The following is a 20,494-nucleotide window of genomic DNA, read 5'->3' as shown; positions in this document are numbered from 1 at the left end:
CCATGTGATACAATAAACCTACTAGGTATTACTCTAACATCAAATTTATCCTGGAATCCACACATTACGCAAATAGCTAAGTCTGCCTCGAAGAAATTAGGAGTTCCATTCAGATGTTGAATATTCTCCTCTGAACAGTTGCTCCAACTATATAAAGGATTGATTCGTTCTTATATAGTGTACTACTCTCACATCTGGGGAGGTTCCAGCTCCACATACTTGCTGGATAGAATTGAATACAAAGTTATTTGACTTGTCAACTCTACCAATGTAACCTCAAAACTCAACCCGCTCAAATTACGTCGCATAGTTGGCTCTCTTTCTCTTTTCCACAGATATTACTTTGGTTTCTGCTCACAAGAACTTGCTGCTTGTGCAGCACCACCATTAGTGATACCAAGGAATACTCGACAAGCCACTGCATCACATGATTATTGTGTGGCCATTGGCAACTCAAGGGTGGCCCATGATGTTTGTTTCTTCCTCTCCACTGCCAAACTCTGGAACACTTTACCATCTCATGTCTTTACAAACACTTATGACCTTTCCCTTTTCAAAAAGCAGATTTTTCACTTTCTCAAAAACTCTTACACTATTCTCTCTTTCCTTACTTTTCTATTAATACAGTTCTTTTATCAAAGGCTTGGCCTCGATAAGAACTATTTCGTCCTCATCGAGCCTTCAACATTACCTTCAACTGAAGCTGAAGCCTTTAACATAAAAAAAAAAAAAAATCTTCCCACGATCACCTCCCCTCCCCTCCCCCACCCTCATATATTTGTCAGTTTTTTTTAAAAACTGATATCAGTTTCCTTTTATTTTTAGGATATACAAGATAAGTCAACTATGAAGTAAAATTAATGAGGTGTGGATGAGGAAGAGCCTTAATGGGTCAAACGACTTAAATCCCACTGGCACAAAACATGATAAAATTAAATTACCCTTGTGAGAATGGTCATTGCAATGTTGGTTGTACACATTTCAAAGTTAACTGGATTCTGCAGATTTTAATCAGCGGTCACCACTGAGCTGCGCTGCCTGCCTGGTTTCAATTCCCAGAGCAAAATTCTAAAATAAATTAAAAAATTGCTCCAATGCAGCGTCACCAGGGGGCGCTGAATCTCGCTTTCCTTGGAAGTCGAATGAACACTCAGCCATCCCGTTTTCATTGCGTGGTAGACGTTTGAGATCCTCGAGTATTGCTCCAAAAGTAAAGCACTGTGCCAGGACCCTCGTTAAAATCCCTGGAGAAAGTCCGTCTATGAATATGGGAGTTAGGAATAAAATGAAATAAAAAGACATAGACGTGGAGTTAAATTATGTTTATCATGGGTGAGTACATCGAAGCAAAATTGATACGTTCAGTTAATGGCGTGTTGATGAAAAAAAAAATCCCCCTCTCATGTCCAAATTATCTTGTATATCGTGATGGTAAACACGAGGGCTTTGAACCCCACCATCTTTATTTTATTAATCAGAGCTCTCTCCTAACTGCAGAGTATTCCATTTACTGTTGTCCAGAATAATAAATCATTCAAGGTTGCAAGACAATGAAAACCATCACTTTCGAGTTTCGAGTAACTCATGACAATATCGACATACAAATGCAATATTGAACACAACAAAATGAAATAAATGCGCTTACCTGCAAAAAATAACACTAATTGATATGAAGATCAAACCTTTATGGAGGAGAGCGATGGATAGAAAACTGTCACATATATTTCACACTAATGCTCCAAATCAAACTTGTTTTTATTGTAATCAAAGTTCACATACATTAACAGGATATATGTAGACAATGGACAAGCACACATATGGTATATCGGATTTGACCCTGATGAGTCCTGCATCACAAGCGAGGGTATGGCATGGGAACACGAACAACCAAACCACTCAGATTGGCCTGACAGCAAGCTGCACTTTCAATGTATTCCATTGTATTGCAGAACACACCTGTATTAACTATTGAGCTCCATATAAGTGAAATGCATTTTAGGCAAAGTCACCGAAACCAAAGTCGTTCTAATTTAAACTTTACTCCAATTTGACATGGACATTAGAGATCCATAATTTGATGGAGGTAGACATTTGCAAATGCTCTGCATGCTCTTGAATGCATCCTCGAAACGGAAGGCCCAACATTCCCTCTCCCGGTGGCCCAAGCAGCCACAATTGCAACAGTATCCTGAATAGGGTGTTGACCTCCTGTACTCCTGGCAGCCCCTCTGACTGGCTGAGCTGATGGTCTGAACCTGGACCCACAAGTTTCCATTACAGGTTCTCTCTACTGCATCACCGCACTCCACTGATTCTGGTAGTATGACCCTCATGGATTAAGGTCGCGAAAACCTATCACGGACGCACAGGCAACGCGGAAACATAATGCCTCTGGTGAGATTTCAATCACTGCAGATGAGAAGTTCTGCCCCATTACTCAGCGTGTTGACAGTGCCACTAACAGAAAGAACATTTGGACCGTTGATATTGCTGAGTGAAAAATGCTTACAAAGCACTCAATCATCCAGGCATCAGTATCTCTGATCATAATGTGGTAGCCATGATTGCCAAGTGTCGTCAAACATTGAAACAGGAGAAACCCAGCAATAAATGTGTGAAAGGTGGAACAGCAAAAAGTCATTGGCAAATTGCAAACATGCTCTGACATAACAGACTGGAATACATTATTAGCTTCTGCTGATAATATTGATGAACAGCTATAGAACATTTTGTGAGGAGGTCCATGTACCCACAAAAACTGTGAAAGATTATCCTAATAACAAGCTGTGGTTAACATAATAATTAAAATTACTTGATTAGAAATGACATGCAAGGAGACCATATTAAACTAAACTGGAGTGAAGCTGATGGTGCGCCATCGTGAATCCCCACGCTTCTCACCGAAAGCAAAGTTGAAAGATGGCAAGATGTTCCACCAGGAATGGACTCATTATCAAATTTTGAGTTAAGTTCCCACCCCCCCCCCCAACATTTTGACCCAATGAGCCTACATCCCCACCCCCTGGGGCATGAACCGGGGTTCAAATCCAAAAATGTTTACATATTTCATGTGTCCCCCAATGTTGATTGCATATGCAAAGTTTAATTTTTTTTAAAAAAGTTTTCAAATGTGCCCATAATTGCATTTTGTGGTATTTGACCTTTTGACCCAGCCCCAGGGGTGGGGCCAAAAATGGCACTGTGCTTGCAACTTAATGCCATGTGGTGACACAAAGTTGCTGAATAACTACCAAGCTTTCTGAATTTCCGCACAACCGTTTCAGAGGAAACTTGAGGGGGAGCACTCGGTCGAGTACAAAACCTCCGCCGCCAATACTGCTGGGTCACTTAAGTGAACCTGATATCCTATTCATTGTAGGTCAAAACGGATCAGACTCGACTGAACCACGTTTGAATAAACTAAACGAGATCGGCGCGCATGTCGAAATGCCAAAAAAAAAAAAAAATTGAAATTTTTTTGAAAAAAAAGTTGCAAAAATTTTTTTTTTCTTTCAAAATTTTTTTGGGGGGGGGGTTGGAAATCACTTCAAACATGTAGAAATGCATAAACAAAAATTCAAATATTTTTTCAAAATGGCCACCATTGCGGCCATATTGGACTTCGAACCAAGTCCAAAATCTAATGGCATGATCCTTGGACCATACCTAACCCCCCCACCAAGTTTCGTCGAAATCCGTCCAGGAGTTTTTCCGTAATACTGTTCACAAACAAACAAACAAGACGGGTGAAAACAGTAACCTCCGTCCATCTTCGATGGCGGAGGTTAATAACGTGACGGACGGACTGACGCAGCCGATTACAATATGCTCCCATTATTTTTCAAATAGTGGGGATAACAAACAGAAATCTCATCGGCTATCAAGAAAGCAAAGAAAGGGTACAAGGAGAAACTGCACAATAGTTTCTGTTCCAATAATTCCAGAGATGCCTGGGGCTGTGTTAAAAATATCACAGGTTTTTCCAAAAAGGCGGCTTTTCAATTTTGCGACTCAGAAAAGAACATTAAAAATTGCTGATGAACTGAACCAGATTTTCTGCCACTTTGACATCAATACTCAAAGTGATCAAATCAACCAACAACCATCTGTTCTATCCGATACACAAGAGCAGCCAATCACCATCAACACGAGGGAAGTGGAAAAACAACTTTTAAAATGTCTAAACCCACATCAGGCAACAGGACCAGTCAGAATCGGTGCCGAGGACATTGCCAGACTTGGTGGTGTAATGGTTAGGGCACTCCCTCCGAGTCTGGGAGGTCGGCGGTTCAAACCCCGGCCGAGTGATACCAAATGCTGTTGACCCCATGTATTCGTGGGTCAAAAATTGTGATGAATTGAATATTTTTTTTGTGACATGAATCATAAAGTGAATTTTTATTTAACACTTCAGGACTGGTCTCTTATACCCACCTGAGAAATTGGAAATCAGCTAACATCACAGCATTACATAAAAAGGTGCAAAAACGGATCCCCTTCACAACAGCCCAATTAGCTTACTGCAATTCCAATCTTCAGCAAGGTCATGGAATCCATATAATATCATTCCTTTTCTCCACCAGCCTCATCTCAGATCATTCATTTGGATTCAAACCTGGTCATTCTGCCTTGGACATGCTGCTTCAACTCTCCCAACAATGGTAGACAGGAGATCAAGGCAGTCTTTCTGGATGTATCTCGAGCTTTTGATACAGTCTGGCATTCTGCCTTCCTCTCCAAACTGTCTGCCAAAGGAATCCAAGGCCAACTCCACTCTTGAATTACTGACTTCCTCCACTCTCTTAAACAACCTGTAGCTCTCAAGGGAACTCTTGTCATCTCCTCTCGCTGTCGAGGTTGGAGTACCTCAAGGCAGTGTTCAAGGCCCCGTGCTCTTCCTAATCTTCATCAATGATCTCACTGTGTCTCTGGAAAATCCTCTTTATCTCTTTGCTGATGACTCCATTCTCTGCCGAGACATGTCTCATCCTTCTGACAGACAGGCAGCAGCCTCTTCCCTCTACTCAGACCTTGGCAAATATCACAAACTGGTCAAACACAATTTTGCTTACGTATCCATATTGTCCACCATTTGCATTCTCCCTTACCCCTCATCGTAACCTGCATCCCTTGTTTGTCCGTCTCCATCTACTTTCTCCCTCCGCATGGCTGTTGTTTCCCCTGACAGTGACAGCCCTCCTTGAATAGTTGAGTTCACTTTGCAATGCAATACGTAAATGAAATCCACAAATTTAGTTGAAACGTCAAGATTAAAAAAATTTAAAATAAATAAATAAATAAATAAACTTTGCTTTGCCATATATTCAAGGCATTTCCCCAAGTACTACTTAATTTTAATTTTTTTTCCATTACATGGCAAGTAAAAACATTTTAAATTAATGGGACAAAGACCTCTTTGGTTTCCAAAACTGGGACAGATGAAAAGAGGTCAAAAAGAAAAAAACATTTGAAGAACATTTTACACAAGAAATTGTAAAGTGGAAGAAAGAAGCTGGTCACTTAATTAAAAAGCATTCAATAACCAGAATAGAATACCAATTACAATACAAAAAATTGCAACAGTAACAGAACAACCAAAATCAGTTTTACCAATAATGGTGCCAAAGTTCCCCCCCCCCTCCCCTCCAATAGATACAGAGTCAAGGCTCGTGGAAGAGCCAGAACACTGAATGGATCGGGATGCAACAGCACAAAAGGAAAAGTAGGGGGTGGCACCAACAGCAGGGTTGAAGGAAGAAATCGATGAAATATACTCGAAGAGCCCACCCATCACTTCGCTGACAAACAAACGAGTTATCCTGTTTGGGAAAAAAACTTGGGCAAGAAGGGAAGGAGGACAAATTTACCCCAAATTTACCCATGCAAAGAGTGCTTTAACCTCAGCGTTGGCCAGGGTAAAGAGGAAATTGTAATACCCTCTGCCACAACTACCAGGTAGCGCTACACTGTACACATTTACATAAAGAATTTACACCTCCACCTCACCTCCCACCACCCTGCGTGAGGCTGCAGCCACAAAGCCTATCTTACCCCCCCCCAACACACACAAAGTTGTATTTGTACCCCGAGTTTAGTTGGTAACATAAAATATGTGGCCATGCGTAAGAAACAAAGCCAGAGATGGACACACAATGGCGTTTATATATCCTCATGATAATTCTCGGACCAGTGTTGGGGTGTTTGTTTGCTTGCTTGTTTGTCACACTGCTTTGATTACATCTAGACTTGCTACATAGGATCAGCATGACTCCAATTAATGTAATGGGGTGTTTATATCATGACAGAGTCCTTGGGGGAGGGATAAGCCTGGTGTTTGCTTTGTGGTTCGGGTGGCTGGCTTGGGATCCTAGGGCCCCGAGCTCAAGCCCCGTTGGCTGCTGAATTAACACCAGGTGGGGTTGACTCAGTGTGTCATCGTTCTGAGGTCAGGGCACAGCATCAGCAGCATAGGTTATTGAAAAGTCTAAAGTTGAGAATTTTTTTGGAATAAAAATCTTGGAAGATCATTCATTCATACATGACTGCAACTACTACGCCACACTTATTTACAACTCCACAAGCAGAATTAACACCAGGTGGGGTTGACTCAGCCTGTCATCCTTCTGAGGTTGGCAAAATGAGTACCAGTGTACTGCTGGAGGGGCACAGCATGAGTGGCACAGCCATGCTCCAATAAATGATAGCTACCTGGCAGCCAAGGTGCGATATGTAAGAACAGAACGGAGGAGAGGGGTGGGGGTGTGGGATGCAAATGTGTATCGTGTCGCACTGCCTCCAGGTGGGGGAGGGTATTACAAGTCAACACCATTTACAGTCCTGCATTCTTGTCCCCACATTCTCAAGTACAGTGAGGTGTTTTGAATTGTAATCAGGAGGTTATGTTTTTGCTTTATGCACGTAACCGGGTTATTACCAGACGTTTGACTCTGTCACGAGGAGGGGTTTTCAAATTGTTTTCTCCTCCTCTGTCAATAGCAGGGCTTTTTGACTTGTTTATTTTTAAGTTCAATTTAAATTCAGTTTTCACGTTTCGCAGTCACCAATGTCGATTCACACTCGGTTGCATCAAGGTTTGTGAAATTTGAATGTTTTGTATCCTCGGTCTGTGTGGAATGCATTGCACGGAGGAGCAGCTTCCATTGGCTTCCGTGCAGCCTCACGAGGCTATCTCAAGTTCCATTCAACAAGGACAACAAGGAAATCCAACACAGGTGGAGGCCATTCAGCCATCATGCCTGTGTGAACACCACACCAACCCAAGATCATTTTACTTCATGAAAGAAAGAAAAAGGATTGTATTAATTTTTCTTGTTGTAATTTTTTTTTCTTCCCCTTGGAGAGGGGGAATGGGCTTGGTTAAAAAACACACATCAACCACACAACCCCCCCTAACAAGACCCCCACCAACAGCACTCCGTACACAGTCACCCATCAATACTCAAACTACCGAAAAGTCTTATCAACATCCCCATACCCCTCTATCTCCATTACTTCCAGGTACCTATCTAATTCTAATTTAAACTTATCTACTTTTTCTGCTGCCACGACCATTCCAGGGAGACCATTCCATGCATTAACTACTCTCTCAGTGAAAGTCCCCTACCTTGCTACGGTCTTAACTCTCCTCTTCTTTCCTCTCAGGCTATGGCCCCTGGTTCTATCACTGTCTACTCTGTTGAATTATTCATCTGCACTTATTTTATATATACCTTTCATAATCTTAAACATCTCTATCATTTCTCCTCGTAACCGCCTCCTTTCCAGTGAATGAAGCCCTGTCTCCTTCAACCACTCCTCATAGCTGAGTCGAGCTCGACCTGGAATCCATCTAGTAGCCCTGCACTAAACCTTCTCAATGGCATCTATGTCCTTCCGGAAGGACACACTGTGGTGACCAAAACTGCACGCAATATTCTAGATGGGCCTCACTAAATTCCTGTACAATGTTAACACCACCTCTTGATTTATAATTGACCCCCTCCTTATACAGCTTAAAACCCTATTCGCTTTACCTATAGCTACCTGGCACTGTGCTGCCTGCTTACCTCCCGTATCGGTTACCACCCCCAGATCCTTCTTCTGTGTGACACGCTCAAAAATTACCCCTTGCATCCTGTAATCTCTATTTTCATTGTTCTTTCCCATCCCCAACACCTTACACTTGCTCAGGTTAAATTTCATCTGCCAATCTTTTGCCCAATCTATACAAGTATCAATACTTTCCTGCATCTGATCACCACCCCCTCTGCTATCCACCTCACCTCCAAGCTTTGTGTCATCTGCAAATTTGGAAAGCTTACTCTTTCCCTCATTATCCAAATCGTTGATTTAAATATTGAATAGTAATGGTCCGAGTACTGATCCCTGAGGTACCCCGCTACTTACATCCTCCCAGCAAGACATCCTCCCACTCACAGCCACTCTTTGCTTCCTTTCACTAAGCCAGTTTGCAATCAAATTAGCTACCTGACCAGCCACTCCACAAGCCCTCACTTTGGCTAACAACGTCCGATGTGGTACCTTATCAAATGCCTTCTTAAAGTCTAGATATACCATGTCCACTACCTTTCCCTCATCCACCCAATCAGACACTGCTTCATAGAACTCTAAAAGATTTGTTAAACAGGAACTACATTTGGTAAACCCATGCTGACTACCTTTAATTAGTTTGTATTTGTTTAAATGGTTCCTCATCTGGTCCTTAATTAAAGTCTCCAACACCTTCCCCACAACTGAAGTTAAACTAACAGGTCAATAGTTTCCCAATTCTTCTCTGGATCCATTCTTAAATAATGTTGATACATTTGCTCCTCTCCAATCCTCTGGTACCTGTCCTGACTCCCGTGAACAATTGAAAATATCCGTTAACATCTCGCTTACCTGCTCAGCCACCTCTCTCAATACTTTTGGTTGCATATTACTTGAAGCTGGAGCCTTATCTACTCTGAGATGACTGAGCTGTTCCTTTACTTCCTCCACTCCAACCTGGATATTCTGTAAAAGCCCTTCCTCACCTCCTCGATAGATACTCTCAGCTATTGGCAATTCTCCTGACTGTTCTTGTGTAAAAGTTGAAGCAAAATACCTGTTTAATAAGCCTGCCATCTCACTTTCATCACTAACCACTCTCCCGGTGCTATTCCTCAATGGGCCCACACTGGTCCTAACCTGTTCTTTTCCCCTGATATACTTAAAGAAAGCCTTGTTATTTGTTTTATATTCTTCACCATGTCCTTCTCATACTCTCTTTTGGCTTGCCGAGTTATTTTCTTCACTTGCCTCTGTTTACTTCGATAGTGATACAAATCTAACTCCAGTCCTTGTATTTTAAACCCAACGAGTTGGGTTTGCCGCACGTGCAAACCAAAAAAAAACAACTTTCAAACAACTACACAAGCCGTTCCTTCGTTCTCGTAAACGACGACTGGATTGGGGCATTGTGTTTATCTATAAATGCACATAAGAAATCGAGAAATTATTAGAATACAGTAAGTCATCACCATCCGGAAGTCCATACGTTGTAACCCGTAATGGGGAACGTGGCTGAGGATCTCTTCCCCATCGGCCACGCCTACGCAGCAACATGTCCTGTCATTGGTTGGTAAATAAATAGCCATAACTTGCGAAGCACTTGTCCGATGAATATCAAACCTTGAAAAGGCACATCCTCAGGTCCCAAGGAATATACCTGGCAAGTTTCAATTAGATCGGACCAGTGGTTATCGAGAAACAGCGGTCACACACACACACACACACACACACACACACACACACACACACACACACACACACACACACACACACACACACACACACACACACACACACACACACACACACACACACACACACACACACACACACACACACACACACACACACACACACACACACACACACACACACACACACCTGGATTTATAGATAGATAAATGCCTTTTGCTTCTCCTTAATAGCATTCCTCATCTCACTGCTCAACCACCCTGGTCTCTTTCTACTTCTAGTTTTACACCTCATTGGGATCGACTTACTCTGCACTCTCCACATTTGGTCCTTGAAGGTTTCCCATTTTCTGATGAGATTTCTGTTTTCACTTTTGGGACCTTCTGATGTCGCTACAGTCTTAACGTAGATAATTTCAGTAAAATTTGAGCAGAAACACGCTTTTCATGAGGAAAATGTATTCAATTCAAATAACCGTTGGGTATTGAAAGGAACACCACATGCTTTCCATTCACTGCTTGACCTTGTACCGTGTCCCCCTGGGGGACTGCTTATTGGTGACGTCTATCCGAGCTTGGTTTATATTTATGAAGGTTTGGTGATGTGCTCTACAAGTATCCAAAAGAATTCCGGCGCAAAACGGACGTTTTAAAATGTTGTTAAAACATTTAACCAGACCGCAAGCTGGGGGACGCCTTGTCTCGCGAGAGAATGAACTTTTCGGTGGTCCTCGGGTCCTTTCTGTTGAATACCAACACTTTGTGGAGAAAGCCATGATTTACAAGAATTCAGAGTATTTATTTAACGGACGTGAGCATGGGTTTGAAAATAGTGTGATGCCGTTGGAAATAAATTTCTCTGTAGAATGGAGGTCTTTGCTTCGAGCGGCCTGACGCGTTTATATTGTCTGGTAATCGGCTGCCCAAGTATCAATATCATTTGGTAACTAGAACGGGCATTCATAGAGCGCATACCTTCGCCGCCACCACTTTTTTTGTTCTTGGTATGAGTGTGGGGAACTGGTTTCATATGAATGGTCTTATGACACAAACCACATATCTATAATGTCATGACCCCCCCGACTTTTGGGGGCTACGGACTAAACAACAATCAACTCACGTCGTTTTGGCGAGTCTTCACTCGCAAGCTCGGTGAATACAACGTTTCAACAAGAGAAGGTGATCTCGTTTTCAAGGTCGTGACCCCCCTGACCTTTGACCCCTAACCGGTAACAAGAGTATGGGCGTCATTGTGTCATATTGCATATCACAAGATGAGGCGTTGAATTCTGAACATTTTGGCGTTAGTTGCATGCAAATTGAATAAAAATTGACTGTGTTATCGTAAAAAGACGATTTTGACCTTTTCGTGACCTTGACCTTTGACCCGAACGATCCCAAAATCTAATCGAATGCTTCCTGGCTAATAACCAATCATCCCACCAAATTTCATGCAATTCGGTTTAATACTTTTTGAGTTATACGAATCACAAGATTACAAATAAATAAATAAATAAATAAATAAATGAATAAATAAATAAATACACGCCGACCAAAACATAACCTTTCGCAGAATGCGAAGGTAATTAGCTTTCATTCAACGTCGTGCGTCATTCATGGTATTCAGCTAGTTTAGTTTTTTTATTTTGCCTATACACCACCCAAATAAAGGTTTGCATCAGAAGAGCATGTTGCATGCTTGCAACAAGATCGCCCGTTGGGCAGGTACGCTGCTAGTGTAAATAATAGGCTAATGCCACCTGTCTCTCTGTTTGTCCCACCCTGATACACAGAAAACGCTCCTCGGAGAGAAAAAAAATATGAAGAAAAAGTTGTTTCAAATTAATCCAAATGTCCAGGAAAATAATTATATTTTTCCAATTACATTAAAAAAAATTGAATCTGAGCAATGTACAAGTCCAACCGCTGCTTCAATTGCTCCCAATATTTTTTTTCTGTTAAGAAATACGCTGCGATATATTTGCTGCTATGAAATACGATTTAGTAATTTGACACGGCTCCACACATCGATCTAAATAAAAGAATACACCGACCGGTACGTCCATCTGTTTGTGTGCAGCACTTCTTCTGCTTATTAAAGGCATCATTCGGCCGCCATGTTGGTCTTACGTGAAGGCAAAGATTTATTCGGAGCAGTCATATTGAAGATTGCCACGTCCTCACTACAACTTTTCCCTTCAGCATAAAACTACCGATTAGGACAATTAAAATGATCATAAGATATTGAAAGGTTGGAGCCAATCGCGTCACAGACCTTTGTAATGGTAAGTATCGGCCTCATGCTTCAGTATAAGGGTATAAAGTGGTATAAAGTGCAATTGGAATCTATCTGAGCTATATAACCACCACATTTGATGTATTATGTATGCACGTAGGCCGTGAACATGTTTTTGCTTCAAACGCCAGTTAATTTTTTATTTTTGGAAGTGAGAGAGACAGCCGTCTTTTTCTGACTATTTTCTCTTTAAAAACTCACAAGGGACCAACGTACCAATTTAAATGTAAAATGAACCAACGTCCCAATTTGAACCGAGGATATGCTACGATATCTTTGCTGTGAAGAAATGTTTTTTTTGTGTTCGCTCTTTCAATCAGGGCAAGAATAAAAGGCTTCCAATTTCTTCATATCTTTTCATCCGCAAAATTTCATGCGGATCCATCCACAACTTTTTGAGATATCCTGTACACAAACAGACAAACAAACAAACAAACAAACAAAGAATGGGGTGAAAATATAACCACCTTCACCTTCGGTGGCGGAGGTAACTCGAACAGCACTCGGTAGAGCGCATACCTCTGCCAAGCTGAACAGTTCACATATTGTATCACACCGATAGGCTGGATCTGAATTCGGACCTGAACCAAAATCTAATTTTCTTGGTCTTGTCGCCAAACAAACTCAACAACATAGTTGTGTCATATCATAACCCATATATGACTTTTTAGAATATCATGCTGCATATTGTTTTTAGCCATCACTCAATGGTGAAGAATCACTCTAAAAAAATTTATCAGATCCAGATCCGGATGTGGATCTTCACCAAAATCTAATCAATTCTTCCTTGTCACACACCCAATGTGTCCACCAGATTTCATCCAAATCCGTCCACAACTTGAGATATCCTGCTCACAGACAGACAGACATGAGTGAAAACATAACCTCCACCACCTTCGGTGGCGGAGGTAACAATAACCATAGCCATGACGCCAACAACAAAAACTACATTAAGCAATATCCTTTATCATGTGTTTTACTTCATTTACATCGTCAACGAGAGTTCCTAAAACACCTTAACCCCCACCCACTAGTCTTGAAAACATGAATTGAAACACAAACCTCATAGTTGGATAGTCTTGAGAACCCACCCCAATAGTCTGGAGACCTTAACCCCACCCCCCCCCAATAGTCTTGAGAAAAATGGCATGGAAAGGGTTTTTTAACTCTTGCTTTGCATTTCCAAGCATTATCGATATTTTATAAGCTGTGATGTCTGAATCTTGATATTCCCCAATGCTGAGCAATAGCAGCAAATTGGATTGGCAGATATGGTATAAAATGATTATTTTGTCCAAGTACTGCTAAGCTAGAGGTTTTGGAAGTGCTAATCAGAAGATTTGTGTTCTTCAATGTTCAAGTATATAATTCAAATTAAATAAAAGTTATGGCTGGAGAAAAATAATAATAACTAGCCGAAACCCCGTCACAGACGGATTCGGTTCCATGAGCCCAATATGACAACCAGTGGCGGCTCTCGTAAGAGCCGGATCCCAGTTGATGTACTCCATGGCCTTACCTCATGAGGCCTACAAAACGTCCTTCCACACGACATTTTTGGTGTACACTACTCCTTGTGAAGAAGTCCCCTGATTTGGGCACGTGTCTACTTTGACGTACACAGTGTCAAAACTTCTCAGGTCACAGTACCGAGAAAAACGTGACGTGACCGCGAGGAGGAGCACAAAATTGGTCCTTCAGTATTAATATATAGATTCCCCGAAAGTTTACCGCAATTGATGCACTCTTTTACACCACCTCATTTATCATGTTAAATTCATCCTTCGTGCTGGTTTGTGTCCTTGATGACATTCCAAAAAAAATTAAAAGCAAAGTCCTGCTGAACTGCAGGTTTGTGTTTCGATTCATGTTCTTCAGTAGTATTCAAAATATAATATTAAATTAAAATGAAATAGTTCCTCGTTTACTGACAGAGTGAACCAATTGCTTAACGCCACTTTGCACTTCACACGCGGGGTAATAACACTCACAAAAACGAAGATATGCAATGTTATTCGGAGCAGTCATATTGAAGATTGCCATGTCCTCACTACAACTTTTCCCTTCAACATAAAACTACCGAATAGGACAATTAAAATGATCTCAACAGTCCTCAATGAGTACAAAATGCTGTTAATTGTTATCTCTGCAGGGCTGCCACTTGATATTGTTTTTCAATTCTTACTGAACGAAGCAAGACTCGCATCAACTCATCAAGTCTAAATGCTATGTGGACTTCGCCGTGCCGTGAGAGCCATGCTCAGGGCCAACAGAGCTCGACAGGTAACAGTTACAGTACCCGATTACAGGAACATCATTTTGCTTTGAAACGTAACAAAGAGAAATGTGCTATGATACGTGAATGCACATTTCTACGCCACACTTGCAAAACACTGCAATTACTTCATTTCATGCAACAGAAAAATATCCGAGTTGACAACCAAACCCAGTTTGACTCAGAAGCAAAACTTACCAAGTTTGAGTTTGGGAAATCGGTTCAGGTACAGCACTACTTATTTGAGGTCCTGGTTTGTGCAATATGCCAGACACAAGTTTTTGCACCAGGTAGGGTTCACCTTGGCCCACTTTGGCTTAGGATAGTAAAACATCTCAATGGATGTCATGCCCTTACACAATAGCTCATATGAACTGTCTACATTTCACTGTACATCTCTATCTTCATGTTTGGGGATGGATCATCCAAGATGTTCATCATGACATTGAAAACACTCACCACCATGAAGCCGTGGAAACAGCGGAGTATGGCTTTCACACCAAATATGAGAAATGGATATCTCTCACTTTTCTTCACTCCAGCCAACCACAGGTCCAGCTTCTCTCAACTTGGCAGGCAAGTGATCCCAACAAGAAGTCATCATCGCCATATGCTCTGATCTTCATATCATCGTCATCCATGTCCTCATCCTTCATAAATTTGGTGGGCAATGATGGTAGTTTGGCGAAGTAGTACTGTGTGGTCTCATGCTGCCTCACCACAGGATCAAGGATTGATGTAGCCTTGAGTAGATCCTTGTTGATCGGCATCTTTGACAACAAGGAGATGCTGCATAGACTGCAAGATTCTTTAACAACCCCAATTAATCCCAGCATATTTGTGGGGTCAAGTGGAAAGCTTTTGGCCCAAATATACCACGAAACTGCTCCGCAGACTTGATGTACGACTGAAGGTGTAGGAACTTGAAATTTGCTCAAAGTGCCAGCGACAACTTGTTTACGCTTCACAAAAAATAAAAATTAAAAGTCTTCCAGCTAATGCTCACAGACAGGACACTCAGCTTCATGTCCATCTGAAAGATGGTTCACTTTGTAATGCAACGTCCTACCTACCAAGCACCGATCCGACTGTTGATAAATCAGGCTGAAGATGGAACCAGACAAGACAGCTCAGACACCATTCGCACCTTCCTTCCGAACAGTTTTGAAATTGATAATACTGTTACGGCTGTGGAAATTCACATTACACCATGAAGGGCCTGTAGGCGAGATATCTCTAAGTACATGTGTAGTTAGCCCCAAATCCGTTGTCTCGAGGGAATTTATGTGATTCATTCGGGCTGCGACGCTTTGAGTTCGGCGTTTTTCTGTTCTATCTTTATTTTGAACCAACCACGTCTCAACCACCATCACACAACAACCACCAACCACAACCACACCTGCCTCTCAACAACCACACCATCCTCACCACTCCGCCAGCAACCGTCAACATCTCCACGAACACAAAAGGGGAACAACAACTCCCACCCCGATTTCTCTGGTAAACAAGAATGACGGTTGGAAAACTCCCGCCCCGATTTCTCTGGTGGAATGTCACCCCCCCCACGTGCCGCCAAGGGAGGGGTGGGGTGCCGCCCCTCCCTGCTTTTGAGTAAATGTGTGTCGGCGCCGTCTGTAAAGTAGAACTGTGTAAGTGTTGCCGTGTGTACGCGTATTCGGTTTAACTCTTGCTTTTGCTTTATTTGTGCATTTTGATTATTGTGGCTGTTTTTACGTGCTTTCCGTGTGCCGCGGAATAAATGTGCACTGTGTTGAACTGTTTTCCCGTTTCGCTTAGTCTCCTTCCTTTGAATTGACCCTCCATCCTGCTTCACGTAAAGGGTTCGTAGTGGGCTTAATACGCCCGAAAATTAATCGGAACCGTCGAGGCCGACGATAACACCGCTCGGTTATCACTGTAGCATGGAACGGACCGCTTAAGCGGTTCGTGTCTGGAGTCGGCCTGTGGCGTGGTGCGATCACCCGGTCGACCATTCGCGCAGGTACTTAGGTAGATCGAATTTGGCGAGCAACCCTATCCTGTGCGGGTGGGCAATTGGCACGATCGTGGTGAGGTTAAACCCCCACCCGTGACTAGCTCCCGCGTTGGTCCGAGAGGGTCACGACTGAATTGTCCGTCCGGTGAGCGACGTGCCGCGATTCGAGTCACGTGGCCGTCCGCACGCCGGCGGGCGCGAACTTGCAACAATACTTTTCCAAGTGGCAACAGCCACTGAACTTGGGCTCAGAAAAGTACAAAAGGAATGTTTTATATTGGCCGACATGTACAAGCCAAAGTCTCCGTTGATGAGAACAATATCGGACAAAAATAATTCTCAAGTCGTAAAATAACTCTTAAAAACAATAGACTTTCCAAATCCATATTCTCAACTTTAAATTGATGTCTCTCAAAACATATTTAAATAATTTAAAATACAACACCATGATGAACACCTTTCCTCAATATTGGTCTTCAGCACATCATTCCAGTCGACCCCCAAATCAATCATAAGCTTGCCCTGTCCCTCACAGGTCACATGATCTGTTCATCAAAAAGCAAACAGATTTATTTTATTTCTTTGAACTCTTTGTATCCCCAGCTGGGATCTTGCCCATCGTGGAGATTTTTAACCTCCTCCATCGAAGATGGACGGAGGTTATTGTTTTCACCCTAGTCTGTTTGTTTGTTTGTGAACAGTATTACGAAAAAACTCCTGGACGGATTTCGACGAAACTTGGTGGGGGGATTATGTATGGTCTAAGAATCATGCCATTAGATTTTGGACTCGGTCCAAAGTCCAATATTGCGGCTCTGGCGGCCATTTAAAAAAAAATTTCATTTTTGATTTTGCATTTCTACATGTTTTAAGTGATTTTCAACCAAAAAATAAATAAATATGTTGGAGAAAAAAAAAATTTGCAACTTTTTTTCAAAAAAAATTCGATTTTATTTGAAAAATATTTGAATTTTTTTTTTTTTTTTTTGCATTTCTACATGTTTTTAGTGATTTCCAACCTCCCCCCCCCCAAAAAAAAATTGTTAGAGAAAAAAAAGTTGCAACTTTTTAAAAAAAAAAAATTTCGATTTTATTTTTTTTTCCATTTCTACATGGGCGTCGATCTAGTTTAGTTAATTCAATCGTGGTTCAGTAGTGATCCGTTTTGACCTACAATGAATAGGATATCAGGTTCACTTAAGTGACCCAGCAGTACTGGCGGCGGAGCACTCTACCGAGTGCTCCCCCTCTCGTTTTTTGATGTTTCCAGTGCGATGCAGGGCAGATTTCAACGTCTCGAGAAACCCTAGACATCCAACACGAGCCAAGACTGCAACAAACACCTCCTGAGCACCTGATGCTTATTATCCCGCACCGATGACTAGTCGAGGCAAGCATCAAGTAGGCCTCAAGTGAAGGAAAACAAGGTACGGTCAATAAATTATCACCAAACTACAAACATAAAAGAGAGAACAGCTCCAGGTAATGCTCAGACAAGTGAATTTACCTGAAGAAATCCAATCACGGAAGAGAACAGCGAAATCTCTCAAACGACGGCAGTCCTCAATGACTCGCCAAACACCACCCAAAAGCACGCTGGGAAATTGCACGTAAGTTTTCTCGAGTCCATTTCCTCAATTAAAATAAACTGCTTCAATGCAACACGTCCGTTTAATTTGTATTCTAATATACGATTGTAAAGAAAATAGCACGCAAGCAAAAAGCATAGCATCGGATTATAGGCTTATACACCGCTCAACGTATGTTTGATATTCTACGTCAGGTAATTCATTCACACCATGTGACCGATTTTTTTTTTTTAAATAAAAAAACACCACAGAGTTGATGCAAAAAAGGTGATTGGGAGAGTGTTGAAGGAGGTGAGAGTGAGTGATCATTGTTTTACAGACAAATCATGATTGACGATTTGAATGAAAATTTTATTTGAGGTAATTTCTTGCCTGTGATCTGACTACCTGGGTTCTTGTCCCATCCCGACTGTAAACTACCATCCTGCCGGTATATGCAGGTTATCTGGATCTGTTAAGTGCGCTGAGGATTATTTTATTTATTTATGTATTCGTATGCAGCCTGCAGTTGCTGGCTGCATCTTTTTCCGCAGGCGCAGCTGTGCCGTTGATGCAGTGCCCCCTTTGTTGCCAGTACACTGGTACTCATTTTGCCCATCTCGGAAGGATGACAAGCTGAGTCAACCCACCTGGTGTTCGTTCAACAGCAGGGATCTGAGGATTCTCTTAAATACTGTTACGGTTGTGGGGGTAGATGGAGGAACTTAATTGGGAATATAGAGCATTGTGTGGAGTTGCTTGGTCGGTGGACGTGTAGGAGGCATCTCGATGTATCTAAGTAGGGAACCTGTGAGATTAAGTGTTACATGTCACCATGCGAGGGGGTGGTGTCGTGTTAATTAGCTAGGGTTTAAGAATAAGCTTCCCCAGAATGTAATCACCCCTCTGTGATTTTTCGCAATGTTTTTATATTTCAAGATCGGCAATAAAGGTGGGGATCGCGTCCCTAAAACAGGCAAATGTGCAAAGTGGCAGAAAGACCCATCTTCAAAGTATGACAACAGGCGAAGTCATACCCGCCCCCACCCCCCACCCGAGCGATGATTGAAGGCATGACGTTAGAAGCTAGCCGAGCAGGCAGAAACCCCACCTTCTTGGGTTTCGTGCGAGCAGGCCACACCCCGGAAGCGGAGGATATATGTGTGATCAAGAGGAAGGTAAGGATGGCGCATTTTGAGAGGCATCGGACTCAATAGGCTTGCGCATTTGTCGAGAGCCGTGATCAGAGCGGAGACACGTTGTAGATTTGGAGAGAAGAAACATTGGCAGAGCGCACGCACGAGGTCAGTATGAGGAACGCATGAGACAGAGTTGATTTTGGAAGAGAGTCAGAGGTGGGAATTCAGGGCATGTGCATTTTTGTAGAGCTGTGATCAGAGTGGAGGCACGGGACGCATTGTTTGGAGATGCGAGAGGGTAGGGTGAGCGCACGGGACAAGGAGGACTGAACGATCCTTGAATTAGTGTTGAGGTGATTGGGCTAGCATGGTGAAACAAGATGCTGGCCTTTGGCTCTTGGTTGGATCGGTGAGGACGATTGACGCACAAAGCCATTACACTGGGGTGTGGCCTTGGTGTGGAGTGCCGCTCGCGGATTGCCTGGTGTGTGTCCCACTACAAGAGAAGCACAATTTTGTGCACGTCGGCACGTCCGAATAGGAACACCTCGATTCCAGTTCCACAAAAACCATCTCAAGCCCAAGCTAAAGGGGCTGTCTTAAGGCCCGATCACACCTTGACATTTTAGCCAGCGATGGCAACGTATTAAAATGTATGTAAAACGCTGGCTTACGTTGAACTTTTGATGTTTTTTTTTTAAGATTCGGACGTATTCATAACGAGTTGGTCGTATGCATAACATATTAGTAATGGACACAGAACGTTTCGTTGTGTTGTAGATAACTTATACCAACGATTGCTGAACCTGTTGTTGGCCTACACAACCGATGCCCAACGATAGTCTAACTTCGGCATAGCGCGTTGCACACATCGCCGACGATGTCGTGACGTAGCCTATTAAAAGGCTGACGCACAACGATTCGAATCATAACTGCCGTAGAAATGGAAGTGTCAACATCGCGGTCACACCTTGGTGATCTTGCCAGCGTATGCCGACCTAAGAAAAATGTGTCTAAAACGTTGGGGGCACGTCAAATACGGTATGAGTAAGTTTGGTATACGTGAGTAGAACGCTAAAGTACACTATCATACGTCGTAGTAAGTAGAGTACGTCAAGAAATTTTAAACATGTTCAAAATTTTACGACGTACTCGGCGTATGACACACGTTCCGCATGCGATGGGGATAAGTTGTACACACGATATGTGAACGCTTACACACGTCCACAAAGGCTACTTATAAGCTACTCATAAGTCGAAACACGTCGCGGTAATGTCTTTTTTACGCGAAACTTATTTCTAACTTATGTTTGACGTGCTTTGAACCAATTCTTTACGTAGTCCCAACACACATCGACGTATGTAGACGTATTCCAATGACGTCTTCCGGTCGACAAAAAAAATAAATTAATGTGTTTCTAGCTTACAACTGCCATATAAAGACGTGTTCCCAGCGGTTTTGGGAATTGGTATATAA

At 42.4% G+C, this 20,494-nt stretch overlaps 1 protein-coding gene across 2 annotated transcripts in view; it reads right to left on the bottom strand.

Annotated features, from left to right (window-relative positions):
- Positions 1–18,038, bottom strand: part of PSMD14 (proteasome 26S subunit, non-ATPase 14) — a 169,486-nt gene extending 151,448 nt beyond the window's left edge. The window contains exon 1 of one of the 2 annotated variants that reach the window (XM_085891748.1): positions 17,818–18,038. The gene's annotated coding sequence lies outside the window, so the exon portion shown is untranslated. The remainder of the gene's footprint in view (positions 1–17,817) is intronic. The other variant, XM_085891749.1, reaches the window with a different exon arrangement.
- Positions 18,039–20,494: the final 2,456 nt, after the last annotated feature.

The sequence above is a fragment of the Eptatretus burgeri genome, chromosome 8 (assembly GCF_056783735.1).
Source record: "Eptatretus burgeri isolate ZD-2024b chromosome 8, Ebu_testis_v1, whole genome shotgun sequence".
Classification (NCBI taxonomy): domain Eukaryota; kingdom Metazoa; phylum Chordata; class Myxini; order Myxiniformes; family Myxinidae; genus Eptatretus; species Eptatretus burgeri.
Note: the sequence above shows the minus strand (reverse complement) of the source record. Positions and strands in the feature narration are given on the sequence as shown.